Source organism: Carlito syrichta, unplaced genomic scaffold (assembly GCF_000164805.1).
Source record: "Carlito syrichta isolate Samal-C Ts95f unplaced genomic scaffold, Tarsius_syrichta-2.0.1 Scaffold308266, whole genome shotgun sequence".
In the NCBI taxonomy this organism is placed as follows: domain Eukaryota; kingdom Metazoa; phylum Chordata; class Mammalia; order Primates; family Tarsiidae; genus Carlito; species Carlito syrichta.
Genome location: NW_007252362.1, coordinates 168,200 through 190,872, shown reverse-complemented (window position 1 = coordinate 190,872; position 22,673 = coordinate 168,200).

Below are 22,673 nucleotides of genomic sequence, written 5' to 3'. Positions count from 1 at the left end.
ATCCTGGAGTATAAAAATCTGTAGGATGTCAAGCCAAGAAATGATGACAAATATTGGTGTCAATGGTGAGATGTATGAATGATTCAGTGACAGGGCAGCATGCCCTTGTACATGTTGGGAGGCTTAGGTTTAGGCCTTTACAGTATTGAAGGACATAATCTAGTTGTCAATTGATAGACCATCAAAAATAGTTTTTAATAATAAAGTGTGGTGTGATTTTTGACAAATAACTCAAAAAAAATTCAAACAAATTTAACGGTATCACAATAAAAAGTTTCCCTTTCTATCTACTTAATTATGACAATCAAGTATCTCAAAGCTGGAAACTATGAAAATAAAAAAATTGGAATATAATTGGTCCTAAAATTTATCTCATCCTAGTGAAATAAAAGTGAAATACAGTTATTTATCCATAAGTATATAAACTACTGGGGGAGGGTGGAGAGAGCTCCATCTCCCTTGTTTAAGAAATATATTTCCAAAATATATTATTTGTGTTAATATACTTATCAAAGTTTGTTACAAATGTTTTGTTCAAATTTGTACCATTAACCATTATAATAATAATTTAGTACTCCTCTTTGTAGCAGCTGGAGTCTTTTAAAATATAAAGCAGATCATGCCACTTTCCTGTCCAAATCACTTTAGTGATTTCCATTAAATGAAGAATAAAATCCCAAGGACAACAAAATCCTACATCCTTGGGCCACTGGGTATGTCTCTGTCCTCATTTCTGATCCTTGTATACTTGATCCTGGCCGCATCCTCATTCCTGATATTTTAAGTTATAGCTACCCTCCCATGTCAAAGCCTTCCTACTCCAAGTCTCCCAAATAATGACATAGTTTCTACATACAAGTTCATTCCTCAATACTTTTTCAGAGACACATTCCCATCACCTCTGTCCCTTGCCCTGTGTTTTTTCATAATGCATCTCAGTCTTGGCTTTATATATATGTTTATGAATGTATCAACTGTCTCCTGCATTGGCACATGAGATCAATGAAAAATAAAATCTTGCCTAATTTGCACACCATTGACTCCCCAGTGCTTAGAAGAGTGCCTGGCCCATGGAGGAACTTTAATGAACAATTTATCTTCTACCAAGTCGAGCTCTGAGTCCAAGTCAGCTTTCTCTTTTCTTTCTAGTCTTCTTCCTTTACCTCAATCTTGATCACTGAGGAATAGAAAATTGTTTTAATGGGGGCCACTGGGTCTCATATTCAAGGTGTCTGTAGGAGAAATAGCTGTTCATCAGAGGGCGTTCTGAGAAAGAAAAGTCAGAGGTGGAGATGGAGGTCAGAGAGGTTGGCAACAGCAGAGGCAAAAGTCAGATTTTGCAGTTCTGGCTGATATAATTAGCTGCCCACTTAGTGACCAATTTGCCCTTTCTTGATGTTGACAGACTCTTGATTTCATTTGCTGTATTAATGTGTCCATTCCTGAAGGATAAGATATTGGTTCCACCAATAATGGAACATCTGCTTCTTTTGGCCAAATAGTTCTTTTTCTAGCTACTTTTGTGTGGAGTAGAGTTGCATGAGGTAGCGTTGCAAAGCCATCATTTGAGAAAAATTGTACCTATAGAGAATCTCCTTCCCTAGGAAGAATCTGGTGCTTTTTAAGACATTTACCACCTATTCTCTCTGAAGTCTGCTACTTAGATCTATTTAACAAGAACTTTGGCTTCTGCAACTCCTCTTATCTCAACTCAAGCACTTCTTTCCACTGATTTCACATTCTTTCATTAGACAGAGCTTAACTTTTTCAATTATCAATCAGAAAGTCTTTTAATCTACCTGTGGTCTATAAACCCTACTGACCCCTACCTTCCTTCAAGATGTAGCTGGGACTACAGGCATGTACCATCACACCCAGCTATTTTCATTCATTGTAGAGATAACATCTTGCTATGTTGCTCAAGCCAGTCTCGAACTCAGCCTCAAGTGATCCTCCCACCTCAAAAGGTTGTTACTTTTTAAGATGTGCTTTGGATTATTTATTTTGAAGACTCAGGCAAAAAATAGGCATCTAATGACAAATACCTCAAATGTTCTTTACTATTGGCCTTAGCATGTAACCTAACACAAAGTAATCTTTTATTCATGATACTGTCGAAGTCAAAACATACTATCACCATTCTGAACTTTTGCCCTTGGAAGAGAAAAATAGCAGCAAAATTCTATTGGGGGGAAAAAAGCCCCTCAAACATAGGCTGACAACTGTTTTATTTTTCCCATACAAGTCCCTCAAATATCATGACTACAAAGAGAGCGTAGGAAAGTTTTCAGAACTCTAGACTTATCAATTTTTACTAATTTTTAATTCATGGGATGAGGTTGTGGAGGTCATGCATTCAATAAAGAAATCAGAAAAAAAAAAAATTAAAGCCAGAAAGTGTGTGTGTATGTTTGTGTGTGTGTGTGGTGTGTATACTTAGTTCAAATGCTGAATACACCCCCCTGTAAGCTTCACATGTTGCCCTTTGGCTGCTTGGAATAGAATAGGCTACCCTCTTTTCACACTAGAATAAATTTGGAAATAACCAGAAACATTTTTGGTTGTGTTGGGACTCAGAAGACAATACCCCAAAATATGGCATTTTGCCACACGGTCTGTCTCTCCCTGTTATTCTCATTTTCTGTTGCAGGAAAGGAGATGCAGAATTTAATCAGATGAAGAATTTAATCAACATGAAGCCTGTCTCTCAGATTTATTCAACTTCCAAAGAGAACTATTTGCAAGTCATTCTCTGTTCTCCTCATCAATTCATTGTCCCAGTCATGTGTTACTCCTCAATAAATTTCCTCTTTTCCCCCTCCCATAACCTGTCTTAACAAAATCTAAGCCCCCATTCTCTCTGTAACCTTGAGATGGTATTTAAATTCCTGTAACTCATTGGGAAGTTGGGTCTTCATGAAAAAGGCTCCTGTGGTTACATGTTAAATAAATATGTATGCTTTTTCTCCTATTACTCAACCTGTTCCATACCAGTAATTTTTCTACAAAACTTTAGGGGACAAAAACCATGGTCCCTACAGTTGTCACACTTGGCAGGAGGAAGGTGATATTGGCATCTGGTAGAGATAGACCATGGACCTAGGAAACATCCAGCAATGCACAGGAGAGTCCCCCAGCCCCAACAATAAAGAATTATCTCTAGCAACACGTCGATAATGTCAAGGGTTAAGAAACCCTGCCCTGGAATGTGTGCTTCTATCATTAGCTAGATGGCCTTAATTCTCACTCAAAAGAAACATTATCCTTCTTGAGACCGCTGTTCTTTTTTTGGGGGGTGGGGGGAGTTTCATTCTGTCACCAAGGCTAGAGTGCAGTGGCACAATCACAGCTCATTGCAGCCTTCACCACGTGGGCTCAGATTTATTTTTCTGCCTCAGTCTCCCAAGTCACTGAGACTATGGGTGCGCCACCATGCCCAGCAATTTTTTGATTTCTTGTAGAGATGAGGTCTCACTATGTTGTCCAGGCTGGTCTCAAATTCCTCAGTACAAACTATGCTCCCATCTCGGCCTCCCAAAGAGCTGGGATTACAGGTATGAACCACTGTGCCTGGCCTGAGACCTCTGGTCTTAAGCTAGTATATATGTATCTCCACTCCCTAATTCTCATGAAGGTTATTTGTAGCCTAAATCAAGGGACAATGATAATAAAGGATCCAAATAAATGATATTAATGCTTTTTTCTCACGTACTACCAATTAAAAACATGCTTCTTACTCATAGTTAAATTTGATATAGGCCAGGGGATGGCAAAGTTGAGATCCTACCCAAGAGGCAAGTGGGTTTTTGGCTTCATGCAGGAAAGAATTCAAGAGCAAGCCAACAAGGTAAAGTGAAAACAACTTTATTAAAAGAAAAGAGGAATGGAAAGAAAACTGTAGGTAGAGCAGACCCCAGATTTTAGTTGGAAAATAAAAACAAGTTTACTGAAATGACAGAGAATAGTCTACTCCAAAGGCAGAGCAGCCTGGGCTGGAGTATAGGGAGAACAACAGCCATATTTCACTGGGGTTTTATTTTTATAGCTATTTCTTGATTACATACTAAGCAAATGGTGAATTAGTCATAGGATTTCTAGGGAAGAGTCGGGGAGCTTCCAATATCAAGGGTTCCTCCTCTTTTTAAACTACATAGGGCAACTTCCAGGAGTTGCCATGGTCATTGTAAACTGTCATGGCACTAGTGGGAATGTCTTTTGGCATGCTAATGTATTATAATTAGTGTATAATGAGCAAAAGGGGCAAGAAGAGATTGCTGGCTATACCATCTTGGTCTTAGTTGGTCTTGGCTGGCTTTGGCCAGTCTTCTCACTGCATCCCGTCTTGTCATTGATGTCTGGACATTGTGATCCTAGTTTTGGGAAACTAGTGCTGCCAGATCCCTATCTCAAATTGCCAGTAAATACATTTCTGGAAGATATTTTGTGTTCTGCAGATTTCTAGTTCTGCAGAAATCGTAAAACTGACCTTAAGAGAAAGCGATTTGAGCTACCAGTGAACCATGTTTTATAAGCCAATATACCAACTGCTTTTACTTACTTGTGTGCTTTCCGGATGTCAGAAGCCAGAGCTTCTGCACGTTTGTGCAGCAGAAACATCATAGGAACCATTTGGAAAAACATTGCAAATTTAGTAAGCCATCGTTGAGCCCTTATTTTTGGCTATAACATACATTATTTTTAAGATACTAAGTGTTATTTAGTTAAATAAATCTCCTCTTACTTAGGTGAGAGGATTTTTATTTTTCCTTCTGGCAAACTTTACCAAAAAAAGTCTAAGCACATGATTGACATGGGACAGAATATATTAGTACTAAGACTTGGACCTGAGCCCTTGATGTCTGGAATAGAGGTAGAAAAAAGGACCTTGATTATGAATAGAAACTTCTATAAGGCCCTAAATCGACTGAAAAGACAACAGAAAATACTTCTACAACTCCACAGGGGCAATACTTGCCTAAGCCATAAAGACTACTTGCATAAAGACTACTTGCATGACCAGTATAATTTGTGGGAATCTAAGAAAGCTCTTTCTTTTCCCCCAAATGTCCCAGTCTTTTCTGCCTTAGATACTATCATTAGATTAATTTGGAAAGTGAAGGTGAACAGAAATCTCTAAGCCACCTAGTTAAATATACACACTTATAGGAAGGGTCTAACTTTAAGGCTTACCAGACAGTGTTGTTTGCATAATGGGAGAAACAATAGAAACTAGGATAGAGAAAGTATCAAGGCGTAGTTTGCAGTATTCATTTAGGCTGGCCCTGAAGCTCAGGCTTAGAGGAAGATGGGAGAAGGGGGTAGATAAAGAGTTGTTCTCTAGTAGTCAAATCTTCCTGGGAGAGGACAGCACAGCTGAGTAGAAAGTGCTAGACATAGTAGAGATGTTAAGATATGTCTGTGGGAGATCAAGAGGGAAAGACTGAGACAACAGGGAAGAGGAAACTGAAGACTACCTGAGACTGGGTATGTTTAGATTAAAAAATATGTTTCCTCTTACCATAGGCTGGCAGCTGGTTTTCATCAAGAAAAGTTATTATAAGTGTGGCATAGAGACTTCGCTAATTATGGAAAACCCTAAAAGAAGATATTTGTAAACTCTTATTGGCATATGGTGGGCAGGTTCAGGACAGACAAGCAGCAGGTTTCACAAGAGAGGGGACTCAGTACAGTGGCATGCTTATCTTATGTAATCACTGAATACTAGGCAAATAAAATAAGCGCAAGTGGCTAGTCAATTCGACAATAAACAGCCCACTGGTGGTAAATGTATACAATTTTATACTTCCAGAGCAAAACACATATTGTTAAACTACTTTGGGTGTGGTCTCTTTTAACTAGAATCATTACTCTTAAAAGGAAAGTAGAACACATCAGTTCTAATAATAATAGGTACTTAAATGGTATAAAGCAGTCACTTGTAACTTATGAAGACATTAAAAAGATTTACTCATGACCAGGCACAATGACTCAAACCTATAATCCCAGCACTTTGGGAGGTTGAGGTGAGGGGTTGCCTGAGCCTAGCGGTTCGAGAACAGCCTGGGCAACTTGACTAGACCTCATCTCTACAATAAATCAAAAATTAGTTGGGCATGGTAGCGTATGCCTGTAGTTCTGGCTACTTGGAAGGCTGAGGCAGAAGGATGCCTGAGCCCAGCAGGTTAATGCTGAGGTGGCCATGAGTGTGCTACTGCACTCTAGCATGGGCGACAGAGTGAGAATCCAAATCAAAAAAAAAAAAAGATTTACTTATGTAACACATTTTTTAAAGCATGTAACCAATGTATTTTTGCTCCCAGTAATAGCTAGATTCTAGTTTCCCACAGTTTACTCTCCATTGAATCCATGGAGTCATTTTTTTAGATTTGAGAATAAAAGCTGATTTCTTTGAATCCCCAGGGAGAAAACAGTGCTTAAAATCAGGATTTTCTGAAAAAGAAAATTTGAACTAAATTCAAAAATCTTTCCTTTATTAAAAAAAAATCGGAGTCTGAGTTTAGAATCTTACCAGAAGGCAGCGTCCTATGTCTTAATCCTGCCATGGAAAAGCCAAACAGATATTACATTGCTCAAGACATTCTTTTTCCAATGGTGTGACTTAGGGCATTAGGGTTATCACCTATACAAAGTTTACATTACTCAAGTACCTATCCTGGGGAGAACTGCAGAGTAGGTTTGACTTTGAGGACATCAGACACATGAAGGGTATTGTTTGGGGAGGGAAGTTGTGTCTTGGATCTGGTCTTGGATCTGTTCTCGGATGTTTTACAGAAGTTGTCCTTCCTCCCCACTTTCACCATGTGTATCCTTGACCTTCATTCCAGTGCCAGTTCCTCACAGGTCCCTTGGTTGTCGTATTAGAAATAGGGAGTTTAGCATCACTGGCTCGTTTCCTTCAAAGACTCAGACAGAATGGTGGGGTTCTAATTGCTATTGCTTAAATATACCATGTCACTTAATGAATCAAAACATTCTCTGCCTGGGACATGATGACCAACACAGTTAAATGATTCATGATACATTTTGGGGACAAAACATGCATTTTTGGAAACTCAAGCATTTGCTTTTTAGGTGAAAAAAATCATAGACTTTCTATACACACACACACACACACACACACACACACACACTCCTTAATAAATTTCACTTACTTTTTCTTCAAATCCCATTTATACATGTTAATAATTACAAACATAAGTTAAACAAGGCAATGTTTATCTCTACATAATGGACTAACCTTGGCTAAAATATCATGGAATGCAGATAAAAAGGAAAGATTAAACAAGAGAAAGTAAAAGGGATATAGAATACCCTAGGAAGGGAATAAAACAAAGGAGGCACTTCTAGTTTGGATAATATGGCATAATATGTTTCGCTCTGCTCCTCCCTGCTCAACCCTGGCAATAATGCAAGAGGTAACCACAGGAAATCCCAGAATGGTGGAAAGAAAGGCAAACCAACGAGAGACCCAAAGTTAGAGAAACAGCATAGCAGAAGTATGTCTTACAACACCCAACCAACAGAAGGAGGCCATCCAGATCCAGCACTTTTTGATCTCAACCTAGCAACGGAGGGTAACTCAGGTAGCCTCATGTTTCCTTTGGAATGAACAATCATCTCCCTGAAATACTAGGCAAGCTCAGCTGCACCAGCAATGTTGGGTATTGCCGGAAGCCTCACTAACAATCAATGACCAGGATAATAACTATTTCCCCACCATGAGTAAGACTCCCCATCCTAACAAGAAACATCAGGACGCTAAGTGACACCACCAGGAAGGATTCCATCACAACAAGCAACCATCCCAGGAAACTCTCTTTCCATATGTACAGCCATGAAATGGCCCAGACTGGGGAAACTCTCTCTTCCCCCTCAGGCATAACCAGCAGCAATCAACCCTACATGGTCTGCAGAGGGAGTAGTATATGTAAATTCCTAAGACAAGTCCACAATCCCTTGGGTACTGGAAAGCAAATGAAAGCAGAATCATTGCTTAGGATTAGGCTCTTCTCTAAGGTCCTCAGTAAAGAAGCCACAGGAAAACAGCTCTGCACCTCCGCGGTGACGGCACTTCTCTGAACAATAAAGATTGGTTGCACAAGCGTGGTAGCATTTGAGAGATTCTCAGGAAAGCCTTTCTTCAAATGTTTTTGTGTTTTCTGACTCAAATTCTATCATTAGTTAATTCGGACAGGTTTAGAAAGTTCTGAGTGCTGTAATTGAGAGGACAGTAATAAAGTATACCATAGACTTAGGTTAAGAGCATGCTATAACCCAATAAATATGTAATCGGCTTGTGGACAATAGCACAGCCATTTTTAGTTTTTAGTTTTCTGTCTTAAAACATAACCTGTTCAAATTTCCAGTTATGGGGAAAACTGCAAAGCTCCAGTTATTCTTCCCTTATCTCACTTTTCCTTAGCAACAACCAATCAGGTGCCAGGGGGTAATCACCTAAGTTTCCAGATGTCTCTGCAACTTCCCTAGCTAGTGGACCAAGGTCAGCCCGAGTCAGGCTAGCCAATCCTCCACGATTAAGCTGACCACCAGAGAAACTACCCAATTAAATGGTAACAAAACTGGAAAGCCCCCCAAACTCCTCCTCCCTTTGTGTAAAAGCATAAAAGTCACCTGCTTAAAGAAATCAGAGCCACTGAATGTACTCCGCTGTGTGGGTTGTCGACAGAGGTCCAGGCTCGAGCTTGTAAATAAAGACCCTCTTGAACTTTCATCGGAATTGGCTCTTGGTGGTCTCGGATTGAACTTTTGGCCACTACATAATAAATACATATTACTTTGAGCCTTATAAAACAGTGATGTGTGCATGATGAACAGGGATGTGGAACGTAAGGCAGAAAAAATTAAAAAGGCAAATTTTATATATGTCATTCTTTACTTTGTGGTTAGTCAAGGAGCCAAGCTTGGAGGAAAGACAGGAGGAAGGAGTGGGAATATGTCTGCTACCAATAGCTTCCTGAAAAAGGGTACTCTAACTGAGGGGTAGATGATTTAAAAGTTGAGAAAGTGAGGGAGAAAAGGCCTGGGGTAGTTGGGGTGCATTTATTGCTCTGAAGGCTGCTTGAGACAGGGTATGCTTTGAGGACTAAACTCTAACCCTTTTTTTCTCTTTCTTTGTCCAAATTCTTAGCTAAGGGGTCGGGGAAGACACACCCTACAAAGACTCATCAAGTAGGTTTTTAAAAAAATTAACCCTGTATAATGGGGCTTGTTCTCCTCAATTATATAATGTTATACAACAGATAAAGATGTCTAAACATTTTCTTATCCTACAAAGTTATCTCTTTTAAGACATTTACCACCTGTTCTTTCTGAAGTTTGCCACCTAAAGGCTTCATCCATGTATCAAGAAACTTCCCTTCCTCATCATTCTATAAGCCATCCCCTCACTTTCACAGTGGCATTTCTCTTACTAATTTCAAAATTCCTTAGACAGCACATCTTTAAATCTACGTATGACCTGCAAGCCCCCACTCAGAGATGTTCCACCTTATAAATCAGGCCAAGCCAATGGAAATCTCACATGTATTGATTTATTGTTTCTTGTTCTGTCTTCTGAGCTGCAGGTCAACCACCTTGGGCACATCTTCTCAAGACCTCTTGAGATGGGTGTGATGGGTCTACTTAACTCTCACATTTGGCTCATCTTAAATATTTTACAGAGTTTGGCATTTTTATTCTACAGCTTAAATAAAAGTACCTAAGTGAAAGGGGTAATTTTCTTTCCTATACAGGCTGAGGAAAATTATCTGTGGGAAATGCTCATGAGTAAGACTTAAGCAGGTATGCAAAGCATAGAAAATATATAAAGGAGTCTATGACGTCCCCAGGTAGCACTGGGACAGACCAGAAATAGGGTTCCCAAGGAGAGGAGAGACTTATGGAAGCTAAGTTTATGCTCACACCAAGGAGAAAGAGCAAAGGGTTAAAGTAAGATATAAAAACAGGGAAGTGTGAGAAAATGCAACAATACAGTGGAAAATGATCAAATACTTTAAAAAAAATTTTTTTTGAGTCAGAGTCTCACTCTGTCGCCCAGACTGGAGTGCAGTGGCCGCTCCCAGCCACCACAGCCTCGACCTGCTGTGCTCTGGCGATCCTTCCGCCTTAGCCTTCCAAGTAGCTGGAACTACAGGCGCACGTTACCATACCCAGCTGATTTTTTATTTATTGTAGAGATGAGGTCTCGCCAAGTTGCCCAGGCGGGTCTTGAACCCGCGGGCTCAGGCAATCCACTCACCTCAGCCTCCCAAAGGCGCGGGATTACAGGCTGAGCCACCGAGCCCGGCTTCAAATACATTTTTTAATGAATCATATCAACAATGTTTATGCCTGATAATCTCCCAATCCAAGTGTGTTCCTGACATAGGGAGATGATCAAGTGGTCATCTCTCAGCTTTGGATTTCAGCTGGCATCTTCGAACCTACAGTGAGGCAACATTCTTGAAGGCAAGAATGTATTGAAAAAGATAAGGGATGTTCTACTTTCTAAAGCAGTGGCTGTACATAATAAGGACAAAGAGCACAGACATTTACTGTAAACCCCCAGGCAGATAAGACAGAAGATAAACTTTCAGGGAAACCCTTACCCTTAGGGGGAGGGAGGAGGTAAGTTCTTTTGTGCTAGAAGTTTGAAGAGATTCAGAGGCATAGAACTACATATAAAAACTCCAGGAAGCAACCTCCAAGGCATCTCCAAGAAAGGACCCAGACATGCACTCACTTCCCTTCCTGTTCTGAGTGGTGGCTCTTCAGAGCTAGGGAAATTTTGGTGGAAGGTTTAAATTCACTGAGCATGAATCTAATAATGTCCAAACTCGTGTTCTGCTCCCTAAATTGCCAGGGAGTTGTGGAATTGCCTTGACAGAGGCAATTACCCTAATAGACAGTCCTGAGATGATTGGGGAGGGCCTGCAAATGGAGTATAGAAAATGTAAAAATATCAGTGATGGCATAAGGAAAAGCTAGGAGGATAAGCAAGACTGAAAATCCCTGGAATCTGGACCAGGAGGACACAGAACATGAGAACCACATAAACAAGTTTCTGGGTCAGAGATCCCCTCTCTCTGACATCAGAAACTTCACCCTATACACAAACCATCTTTAGGGGAAAAAAGAAAAAAAAAGGACAGAGAACCCTTTGAGATAGAAGTAAGAGCCAAGACTGGATATTAGAACTTCAAAGTGACTATTTATCTGAAATTTTTTTTTTTTAATTTGAAGCAACTAAGTTTACCTTATATTGCCAAATTATTAAAAATAAAGTAAAAGTATGTCTTATTTTGTTTAATAGTGTGTAGTGTATAGTCCTGTTATGACTGAAGTGCGAGAAGGAGACATGCCAGTATGCCAAGTCTGAATTATGACTAAGAGTAGGCTCATGCCAAGAAAGGTCTTGACACTTAAGTGAAGTTTGCAACAAGCTTTTAAAGGCAAAAACTGCAAATGGGCTACATAGCAGGGGGTGAGGGTACAAGGAACTAAAAACAAAAGGAACAATCTCTTGGATTACAGTTAACAAGGCATACAAGTACATGGAACTTGTGGCTAGGGAGTTTTCAATGGTCTGCAAGAACTGTCACCATGGTCAGCTCAGGGGAATGCAGCTATGGGTCTGTGGTCATGGGAACGTTACAGCAATTACATGTATACAATGGGGGGGTCATTTTTAGGTCAGGAAAACAGCTAAGATGGAGGATTTCAACAAAATGGAATTACTTATGTCAAGCAAGTTATTGCAATTCTTTTACATATTTTATTAGCTACTTCATTCCCCCCTTTTAGTTGTACATAGTCAATTCATTGACTCATTGGTTAATGACAAAATCAAGGGTTAAGGAATGAGTACAATGTATTTAAAAAATTAATAACAGTAACCAGTAAATTAGTCTATTTTAAGCTGTTGAAGTTTTATGGTTTAACTGAGCATTGACTGGTCAGCCTGTAGTGTGGTTGAATCAGAATGGCAGGTGAGAGGATTTTCAGTTTAAATGTCTGAGCAGGGTGGAGCAACGTTGTTTTTTGTTTTGTTTTGTTTTGGGGTTTTTTGGCTTTCTTGACTCATGAGTGATGAATTTAAGCCAGCACTTCACTAAACTTGAGTGCTGTTGGGGTGGTGAGAATGACTTTGTAGGGTTTTTTCCAGGCAGGGGTCAGTTTTTTCTTCTGGAACTTTTTGATGTAGACCAAGTTCCCTGTCTGGAACGGATGACACGGTCTGGAGGATGGAGTTGGCAAGGTGGTCTGGACGTTGGTGTGGACAATATTCTGGACCTGTTGTAAAGACTGGAGATACTTTAACAGAGATTATTTAGTGATTTCTTTAAAAATGGGATCCCACAACCGGAGTCACAGAGGAGGGAGTCTTTTAAACATGATTTTATATGGAGTAAACACAGCTTTATATGGGGGTACATTGGGTATGGAGAAGTGTTATAGGCATAAGATTTACCCATTTTTCACCAGTCATTATTAATTTGGTTAAAGTAGATTTTAAGATTTGGTTTATGTATTTTACCTGTCTAGAGCTTTGTGGTCAGTAAGCACAATGTCGAGTTAGCGTTGAGTGCTTTATTAACCAACTGTACTATGGACAAGGTAAAGGTAGGACCATTGATAGAGACAATAGAGAGGAGGGAGCCTAAATCTAGGAATGATTTCATTTAGTAAAAAACTTTGCAACTGTAAGTGTGGTTTTATTTCTTGTGGCAGAGGCCTTTATTCATTCAGAAAAAGTATTTACCAATACCAGTAGATAATTGCACCCAACCTGAGGGGGTTTTATTTCAGTAAAGTCTACTTTTCATTTTTTTCTGGGGGTTACTTCTTGAGCCCTGATGCTGCCCAGAGGTCTGAGTCCTTGTTTTGTATTGACTTGGGCACAGGCCGGTCACATAGCAGCTGCTGTTGCAGCTATGCTTCTTAAGTTATTAATATGATAAAAACAGTTTAATAGCTCAGTCATTTTAGTACCTTCCAAATGGGTAGTAGAATGTAGTTGTTTTACCAAGGCATGTTTTAAGGCTTTAGGCAGAATAATTTTAGAGCCCTTAGTCCATCACTCAGTGGAGTCTTTGTAAGCTCCCACTAGGTATGCCTGTTCCTTTTCTTCCTGGGTATCGGTAGGCTGTTTTGGGAGAGAAGGAGCTGGAAAGGTTTTAGTTAGCAGCATAATTAGGGGCTTAATTGGGAGTTCTGCTCTCTTCCGAGCCGCCTGATCTGCCAGGTGATTCCCAGTTGCTTCTGGAGTGTGAAATCTCTGGTGTCTCCTGCAGTGAATGATGGCTACTTCTTTGGGGAGTCATATAGCCTCTAGGAAGCCTCAGATTTCCTCCTTGGTCTTACCTGCAGTGGTAAGAAGTCCTTGTTCCTTGTAGATTATGGCATGCACATGAAGTGTGGCAAAAGCATACCGGCTGTCAGTGAAGATGTTTACTTGTTTTCCTATTCCCCAGTGCAAAGCCTAAGTCAAAGCAATTAGTTCCGTTTTCTGAGCCAAGGTACCTTAAGGCAATGCCTGTGACCAGATTACATTGTGAGCCATGGTTACTGCTGCGCCAGCCTTGCGGATTCCCTCTATTACCAGGCTACTATCATCTGTGAACAGGTCAGCATCAGTCTGGCTTAAGGGAGTGTCCCAAAGATTGAGCCGGCTGGCCTGAGAGATGTTCAACATGTCTTTACAATCATGAATTGGTGTTTCTGGATTATTATCAGGCAGCAGAGTAGCTGAATTGAGGCATTAGGTAGCAGAGAAAGTTAGTCTTGGTTGGTTAAGCAAGAGACTCTGATATTGAGTGATACAAGCCTTTGACATTCAGTGGCCAGAGGCTCCTTGGAGCAAAGTTTCATTAGCATGGGAACAGTCAAAGCCAGGTTTTGGCCAAAAGTTAATTTATTTACGTGGCCATGGCTGCAATGGTCTGGAGACAAGAGGACCGGCCAGAGGCTACTGGGTTCAGTCTTTTTGACAAGTTAGTCACAAGTCTCCTCCAGGGTTCTAAGCTCTGAGTGAGGACCCCTTTTACAATTTTTCATTGTTAATGAATGAACAAGTGAAAAGGCTGGGCAACATCTGGGAGGGCTAAAGCTGGGACTTGAGTGAGAGCCATGTTTAACTGCTGAAACACTTGTTCCTCAGTAGCAGTCCATCACAGCAACTGGTCCCCTGCCGTGGCAGTGTATAGAGGTTTGGCAATTTCAAGAAAACCAGGGATTTATAACCAACAATACCCCGCCACCTCCAGGAATTTCTGTGCCTGTTTCTTTCTTTCTTTTTTTTTTTTTTTTGAGTTGGAGTCTCACTCTGTCACCCAGACTAGAGTGCAGTGGCTGCTCCCGGCCACCGCAGCCTCGCCTGCTGGGCTCCAGTGATCCTTCTGCCTCAACCTTCCGAGTAGCCAGAATTACAGGCATGCATTATCATGCCCGGCTGATTTTTTAAATTTTATTGTCGAGATGAGGTCTCGCTGCTCAGGTGGGTCTCGAACCCGCGGGCTCAAGCAATCCACTCACCTCAGCCTCCCAAAGGCGCAGGATTACAGGCTGAGCCACCAAGCCCGGCTTGTGCCTGTTTCTTTATGGTTGGCATGGGAATTTGAAGCATGGTTTTTTTTCCAGGCTGAGGTCAGAGCTTGCTTACCCTTTTGTTAGCCGGTATCCCAGGTAGGAGACCTCAGTTGAGCAAAGTGGTGGCTTCTTTGCTGAGACAAGAAATCCAGCCAGAGGCTATTTCAAGCAGCTGAGAAATATTCATTTCTGCAAAACCCTCCAGTTTCTGCAGTTTTTTTTTTTTGGATGTCCGAAACCACCTGAGCCACAAATGCCAAGCTAATAATTTGCACATTCTTGGGAGCTGAAGGATCAAAAGGGGTGTTGATTAACCTCCCCAGAGACTCCTCAGGTCCCTGGAGAACCTCAGTGGTTTTAGAAAGATTGATAGGTTTCCCTTCAAATCTGCTACTAGACTCAGTGATAGGTATTTAATGCCCTGGATCTGGCCAAAGGGTTAGGGTCCCAGTCTGGACAAGAGGAGGGAAAATCCTTATTTAACATTTCCCGACTTGTTTCCTGAGTACCTGCAGCTGAGGCTAGAACAGACCTCCTAATGCACTCTCGCAGAAGCAAAGTTATAAGGAGCTGCTGACAATCGTTCCAAGTGGGACAATGTGTGCACATATATAATTTCATTAAAGAAATTAAAACCTGTGGTTTTTCTGCGAATGGTGGGTTCTGAGTTTTTAATTACATAAATCAGAGGGTTGAGAAAGGAATAAATATCAGGAAGGGTCACTCATCTTGATATGCTCCCTGCAGAACTTCCTGTAGGGGAAGAAGGGGGACCGAATTGGTCCAAGAGCAGAGACGGGTAGCCAAAAGAGGAGAAAAGACAAAGTTGACAAGGTTAATTTTTAGTGGATGTACTTTCCAGGACACAGCATTTACTTTTTTATTATTGTGTTAGGGTTTAAGAACAAGATAAAAAATGACTTTTGGCTCTTGGTTTGTTTGTGTGTGTTTTTTTTTTTTTTTTTTTCCTTTTCTTGTTTTTGGAAATATTCTTATGATCCTGGGAAACAGGGTGAAGATCAGTCTTCTGTAACTACTTCTTGCTGAAGTGGGCCATAGAGATTTTTGAAAAACTTTTATTTTCAAGGGTATAAAGAGGAAACAGTGGAACTTTAACTGAATATTATTTGGATTTAATCAAATATCAAGTGAGAGTATAGACAAAATTATTAAGCAAGCAATGATGAAAAGACTATTGTCCTAGAAACAATACTGGAAAGTGAAAGCAGTCCTGCAAACCACATGCATGACTAGCCAAAACCTTTAATTTATCAATGTAAGTTGAAACATTTTCCTGTAAACCATTTAGAGCTGTACTTTAACAAAGAAAACACAGCCACCTTGACAAAGTCTGAAGAAAAATTGAAAACATTAAAGACATGTAATTAGGTTGCAGCCCAAATTGAGAACTTAAAACAGGTAAACATTGGCAAGTTATACTTTTACAACAGTTGATAAACCCAGTTTATTTTGTTATTTATCCTGCATTGGATTAATAATCCTTGTGCCTAGAAGGAGATTTTGAAGTCCATAAGCAACTTGGCAATGAAAAGCATTATATCTGATTACAAACTGCTGTCAGTGAAATTAATTTACCTGGCCTGCAGGCAATTCAGAAGTGGGTGAGGGAAGTGTACTTCCTGAAGCTTGTTTCTTTCTTTACCCCTCTGCTGTTTAAAGGAGATAATTCTTTATTATACAGTCCAGGGGACTGACAGGTCATGAATTCTATGAATCCATATTAAATGACAAACAAAACACAATGACAAACAAGACGTGTCTGGACCAAGTGAGAAAAGTTACAGATTCCTGGCATAGCCTCAGGGCAGAAAACCAGAGGACTTTATTCAGCCAACGTCTTGGCCAAATGAATAGTGTCCAAAGGGTGGCCTCATCAGGCCATGACTCCCTTAAATAGAATTGTGGCCACAAGCAAAACAGAACAGACTTTTACCAGTAAATAGAACACATTTTTACCTCCTAGAAATATAATCAGAAGTTAAAGTGGTACCCAAACAAAAATCAGAAATCAAAACAGACACCAAAAAATCAGAACTGCATCTGAGACTCCTGGTCTACCAATTTCTTGGGTCATTGACCAGAGTCTAAGGGGTGGTCTCATTAGGTTCCAACTCTCTTATTAGTGTTATGGCCATGAAACAGAAACAGATTCTTACCTCCCAGGAAGATGCAGATGGACTCAGGTTCCTTTGAGGCTGTAAGCTGCCAGCAGTCATTCCAACTCCCTCTGAGCCAGACGAGAGGTTAAGGGGTCTGAGAATCTCAGGAGGTGCCTCCCCTGCACCTCTCCTCCCAGTCAGGGAGGGCTGGAGTGAAGTGGGTGCATGTGCTGGCAGACAGATTATCTCACTGGGGGCTCTAAATGTTACGACTGAAGTACGAAAAGGAGACATGCCAGCATGCCAAGTCCGAATTATGAGACCTTTATTAACACGCGGGTCAAGAGTAGGCTCATGCCAAGAAAGCTCTTGCTGCTTAAGTGAATTTTGCAACAAGCTTTTAAAGGCAAAAACTGCAAGTGGGCTACAATTACACAGAACTTGTGGCTAGGGAGTTTTCAGCGGCCTGCAAGAACTGTCAGCATGATCAGTTCAGGAGAATGCAGTTGTCGGTCTGTGGTCATGGGAACGTTACAGCAATTACACATATACAATGGGGGGGTCATTTTTAGGTAGTCAACAGCTAAGATGGAGGATTTCAACAAAATGGAGTTACTTATGTCAAGCAAGTTATTGCAATTATTTTACATATTTCATTAGGTATTTCAATCCCAACACACTGAAACATGACTAAGACTCCTTTAGAGAGAACTATGCCCATGTAAGTCTAGAGTTACCCAAAGCACAATCATGCAGACTGATGATACTATTTTTGATTTATGTTCATGCTTGAATTGTTTGATCAGTTCACTCTCCAAGGTCTTTCATCTTCTCAGCCTGTGTACTTCCTTTCCACTTCATGCTCAAGAGATGGTTCCTTGTAACCAGTTAATGGAAGAGACTAAAAAAAAAAAAAAAATCTATGTCTTATACTGGCACCAGTGGACAGCTACTGCATTATAGTCCTGCTCACGGGTGACCCTGATGGACAACAGTGAAGGAAAATCCTCCTAGAGGGCATAACTTTGGAACATTGGACTGCCCACAACATTTGGAAGAAAAAGTAGCCTGAATTATGGGCATACACTGATTTATAGGCAGTTGACCTATGATGGAAAAATGATGGCAAGGGAGACTGCAGGAGAGGTGTTGCATACTAGGAAGGTACATACATATTAGGAAGTTATTTGTGTCTCACATAAGTGTCTGCAGGAAGTTATCCCTCATGGAGAAAGTTTTGATAATCAGGAGGAGAAGATGAGCTATCCTGTAGATGTCAGTCTCCTATCTTCCCTCCACCCAAGTGTTTGCTCAGTGCAACCATTCACAAAGTGGCAGCAAAAATAAACAGCACTTGACAATATAGAATTCTCATCAATGCCATTTAACACCATTTAACACACTGTTTAACACTATTGCTGAGATTTCAACTTCCAAACATCAGAAGCCAATGCTGAGCCCCCAGTGTAACACCAGTCTCAATAAAGCACCAGCCAGGTACCTGGTAGTAGATTGATTATATTGGACACTTTTCATGATGGATGGTGCAGTAATTTATCCTCATAGGAGTAGACACATCTTGCAGTTTAGATTTGAGTTCTTGGCCCATAGCACTTCTGCCAGCACCATTTGTGGACTGACTTAATGCCTTATCATTCTCATAGTATCTTAAACATCACTTCTGTCCAGGGATCACATTTTGTGTGTGGGAATTATGGCAATGAGTTCATGCCCATAGAATTCACTAGTTTTACCATGTATTCCATAATACAGAAGCATCTGGCTTGATGAAATAGTGATATGTCTTGCTGAAGGCTCCATTATGTTATGAATTAAGAAAAAACCTCCTTTGAAGTTAGGACGCATTTTTACAGGATGAGGTAAATACCTCAAACCAGCCCCATAGCCAGAATACATGTCTGGGAACTACAGAGGTAATGTTGCTGATAGCAAACTCAATTGTTTGTTACTTGTAAACTGAAATGAAAAAGCATGAGTTACAGTGTAAGGAAGGTGATTTTATTCCAAATGCTGCCAGCTGAGGAGATAGCCAGGCTCATACCTCAAAGAAACCATTTCAGATTTTTAGACTGAGTGCAAGGATTTAAAATGAAAAGCTTGGTATGTGGAGACATGCAGGTGTGGCACAGGTTAAATCTTGTTCTGATGACTTATCTTGGGTGGTGGTCCTTCTGGAGATCTGGTTGGTGTTATTTCATCTGCAGTCAGGTTGTGGATCAATCATCTTATGACACTCCTCACCCCAACCCAAGCAGGAAGATCCCCCAGTCAGGCTGTTTTAAGATTAGCCCTCAGAATTTCTAAGCAAGCATAGAGTCAGATAAGTGTACCTGGTGCAAGAGAGTATCTAGTAGGTAAAGGAAGAAAAGAAGTTGCTAAAACATGTTTCAAGTCTTAAGATTAAGAATGATAGAGGAAAAAAGAACTTTCCAAAACAATTCAAGACTGAGATTCTTGGTTACAATAGGGGCAGCCCCTCTCATTGTTACATCAATAACAAATTGGAAGACATTTTCATCCCCCCACCCACAATCCTGGGCTCCAAAGGTACAGAGGTTCTAGTTTCCAAAAGATAAACACTATTGGAAGATATGATTCCTTTGTATTGGAAGCTACCTGATCATTTGGGGATTCTCATGCCACTGAAGCTACAAGCAAATAAGAGTTTTTTGTTTTGTTTTTTTGCGTTGGAGTCTTACTCTGTCACGCAGACTGGAGTGCAGTGGCCACTCCCGGCCACGGCAGCCTTGACCTGCTGGGCTCTGGCGATCCTTCCGCCTCAGCCTTCCAAGTAGCTGGAACTACAGGAGCGTGTCACCATGCCCGGCTAATTTTTTTGATTTATTGTAGAGATGAGGTCTCGCCAAGTTGCCCAGGCGTGTCTTTAACCGGAAGGCTCAGGCAATCCACTCACCTCAGCTTCCCAAAGCACGGGATTACAGGCTGAGCCACCGAGTCCGGCAAAATAAGAGTTTTTAAAAATATTGTCTAGTGTATTGTTCCAATTAGAAAGAAAAACTTAGTTTGCTACTACAAAATGAAGCCAAAGAGGACCATTGAGGGAGTCCCTGGAGCACTTCTTAGTATTCTTGCCCATAGTCCAGAAAAACTTGGTAACTAAGGAAAGAGTCACCAAAAACTCAGACCCTACAGAAATGAAGAAGTGAAACTATTCTCTGAAGGAGATAAAGAACCTCATTCAGCTAAATTTCTGGCAGAGGGTAGGGAACATAAAATGGGTGGTAGGAAAGTGGCTACAACTATCAACCAGGCTTCATGATCAGCTGTGAAAGCAGAGACATTAGACACTATTAGAAGCTAAATAATCAATTGTTTTTTCTTCCTATTTTTCTCCATTAACTTTTAAGGAGAACACTGAGTGGCAAGTAATGCTTTAGGTTTTAGTTCTCAGAGGGGAGGTATATTTATACCCAGGCTCCTTTTATACCAGTGAGGACTAAACTCTGAACTTTTTTCTTCTCTAGCTCCAATTCCTAAGAGGTCTGGGGAGTCACATTTTACAAACCATAAAGTCTCATCAGACAGTTTTTTATAAACCTTATGTAATGTGGTTTACTTTCCTACCTGACTCTGACATCACATAACAGATAAAGAAGGAAATAAAAAATATTTTATGACCCCTATGTTTCTTGAGGAAATTTTCATTTGTGTAGAATCCTCTTTCCATTTACCACCTATTCTCTCTGAATCCTGATATTTAGAACTTTCATTAAATATCAAGAACCTAGCTGGGTTTAGTGGCTCAGCCTGTAATCCCAGCACCTTGGGAGGCTGAGGCGAGTGGATTGCCTGAGCCCACAAGTTTGAGACCAACCCAGGCAACTTGGCGAGACCTCGTCTCTACAAAAGATTTAAAAATTAGCTGGGAGTGGTAGCTTGCGCCTGTAGTTCCGGCTACTTGGAAGGCTGAGGCGGAAGGATCGCTGGAGCCCAGTGAGTTGACACTGGGGTGGCTGAGTGTGCCACCGCACCCCAGACTAGGCGACAAGTGAGATTCCAACTCAAAATAAATAAACAAACAAACAAATAAATAAATAAATAAACATCAAGAACCCTGGTTTTCCCAACACTTCCCCCCCTTATCTTAACTAGGCATTTCTTCTACTGATTACAAATTATCCAGACAGAACTTAACTCTTTCTACTAATTATCAATCAGAACATCTTTAAATTTACCTATGACCTGCAAACCCTTGCTTGAGATGTCCTGTCTTCATGAGGCCAACCAATATATACGTCACATGTATTGACTTATGCTTTGCCTGTAATTTCTGTCTCCCTAAAAATGTACAAAACCAAACTAAAATTCAATCTATAATTCAATTTTGGGCACATGTTCTCAAGACCTCTCACAGGTCTAGGTCACTCACATTTGGCTCAGAACAAATTCTTTTAAATAATTTGCAGAGTTTGACATTTTTCATCACCACTAGGTCACTGTGTTCTTTGATCAAGGCCAGAGTTCTTGTCAGGGGTTCATTTCAATATATTCTCTCTCCGGGTTCCAGATTCTCAAGGTAGCTGGTCAGTATGTGACATCTCTCTCCTGCTATGATCCCAACACATATAAATATCATTAACAAGTCCTCCCCACCTCAGGCTCCTTCTTTTATATTTCAGTGGGGGTACAAAGTGTTCTTTTTAACAATTTAATGCCCAGGTCTTTAGACACCTTATAGTACTTAGATATTCTAGATAATGATATATCTTAGACACACCTGTGATCTCTGTTCATGAAAGCTTATGGTAATGTCCTCACTTCCACAAACTAAATCCAGGTCTCGAGTCCTTCAAGGAGAATAGCATCTATTGAGCAGCCGCTCTATGTCAGCCACTATGACAGGAGCTTTGTATGCATTTTATTATTTAAGTGTGACAAGAATGGCAAATCCACTCTTGCTGCACAGGTCAAATATTTTGGAGGCAACCTTGACCTGTCTCTTTTCCACATGCTGGGCACGTGGGGGCACTCAATAAACGTTTTGAATGAATCAACAAACAATTATGTGGTCTAGGAGTTTTTTGCCTTTTGCAAAAGCAGCTGAGGCTGAGGGCCATTGCCTGAGGTAACCCAGCTGGGAGGAGTTTGAGCAGGGAGAGCCTAACCTTGTTTTGACTGATTCTAAAGGTCACATTTTTTCCTCAGCCAGGTACACCCCAGTGTGGACCTCCTCATTAGCCTCCTGACAGCTTTTTCTGACCCTGCATTGCTTGTTGCACCCCACTCTGCCCATCGGTGTTAAGGTTCCCTTTCCTGAAATATTGTCTTGTCAAAATACTTTCCTACTCAAAACCTTTCACCGCCCCCCTATCACCTACCAGACTAAATTTGCCACCCTTCACTTTGCACTGTTGCCCTTCATAATCAATTCCAACCCAACCTTATTTTTTAATCCTCTTCTAAAGGATATTTACTCCATTCAAATGTGGTTTTTTCTCTGTAGCCCTAATTCACTCTGCGCTTTTTTCTCTGTGTGATTGTTCAATTCATTTTCTCTATCCAAAATGCACTCCTGGCATTACTGCTCACCCCCCACCCCTGATTATACCTTTGGAAAGCCTCCCCGTCCTTAAAGGCCAGGAGCAGACACTGAAGTTCTCTCTGGATAACCTCAGCTCACAGTGACCATGACTTTTTCTTGCCTCCAATATCTGTCAATACCCTCAGTTTGCACTTTCAGGCTGTTTCTTGCATTGCTGATTATCTCTTTATGCGCCATGTCTCATTTCTCCTACTAATTTTAAATTTTTTGTGTTACAGGGACTATTTCACAGCTATCCTCCAGAGCGCTTAGGACAGACTTGTACATCGTGGAGGAGTTCAGCATCTGTTTCTTATAAATTGTATCATACTCTGGAATTTAAATGAAGCACAAGCACCATCTAGGAGCAAGTTACATGATCT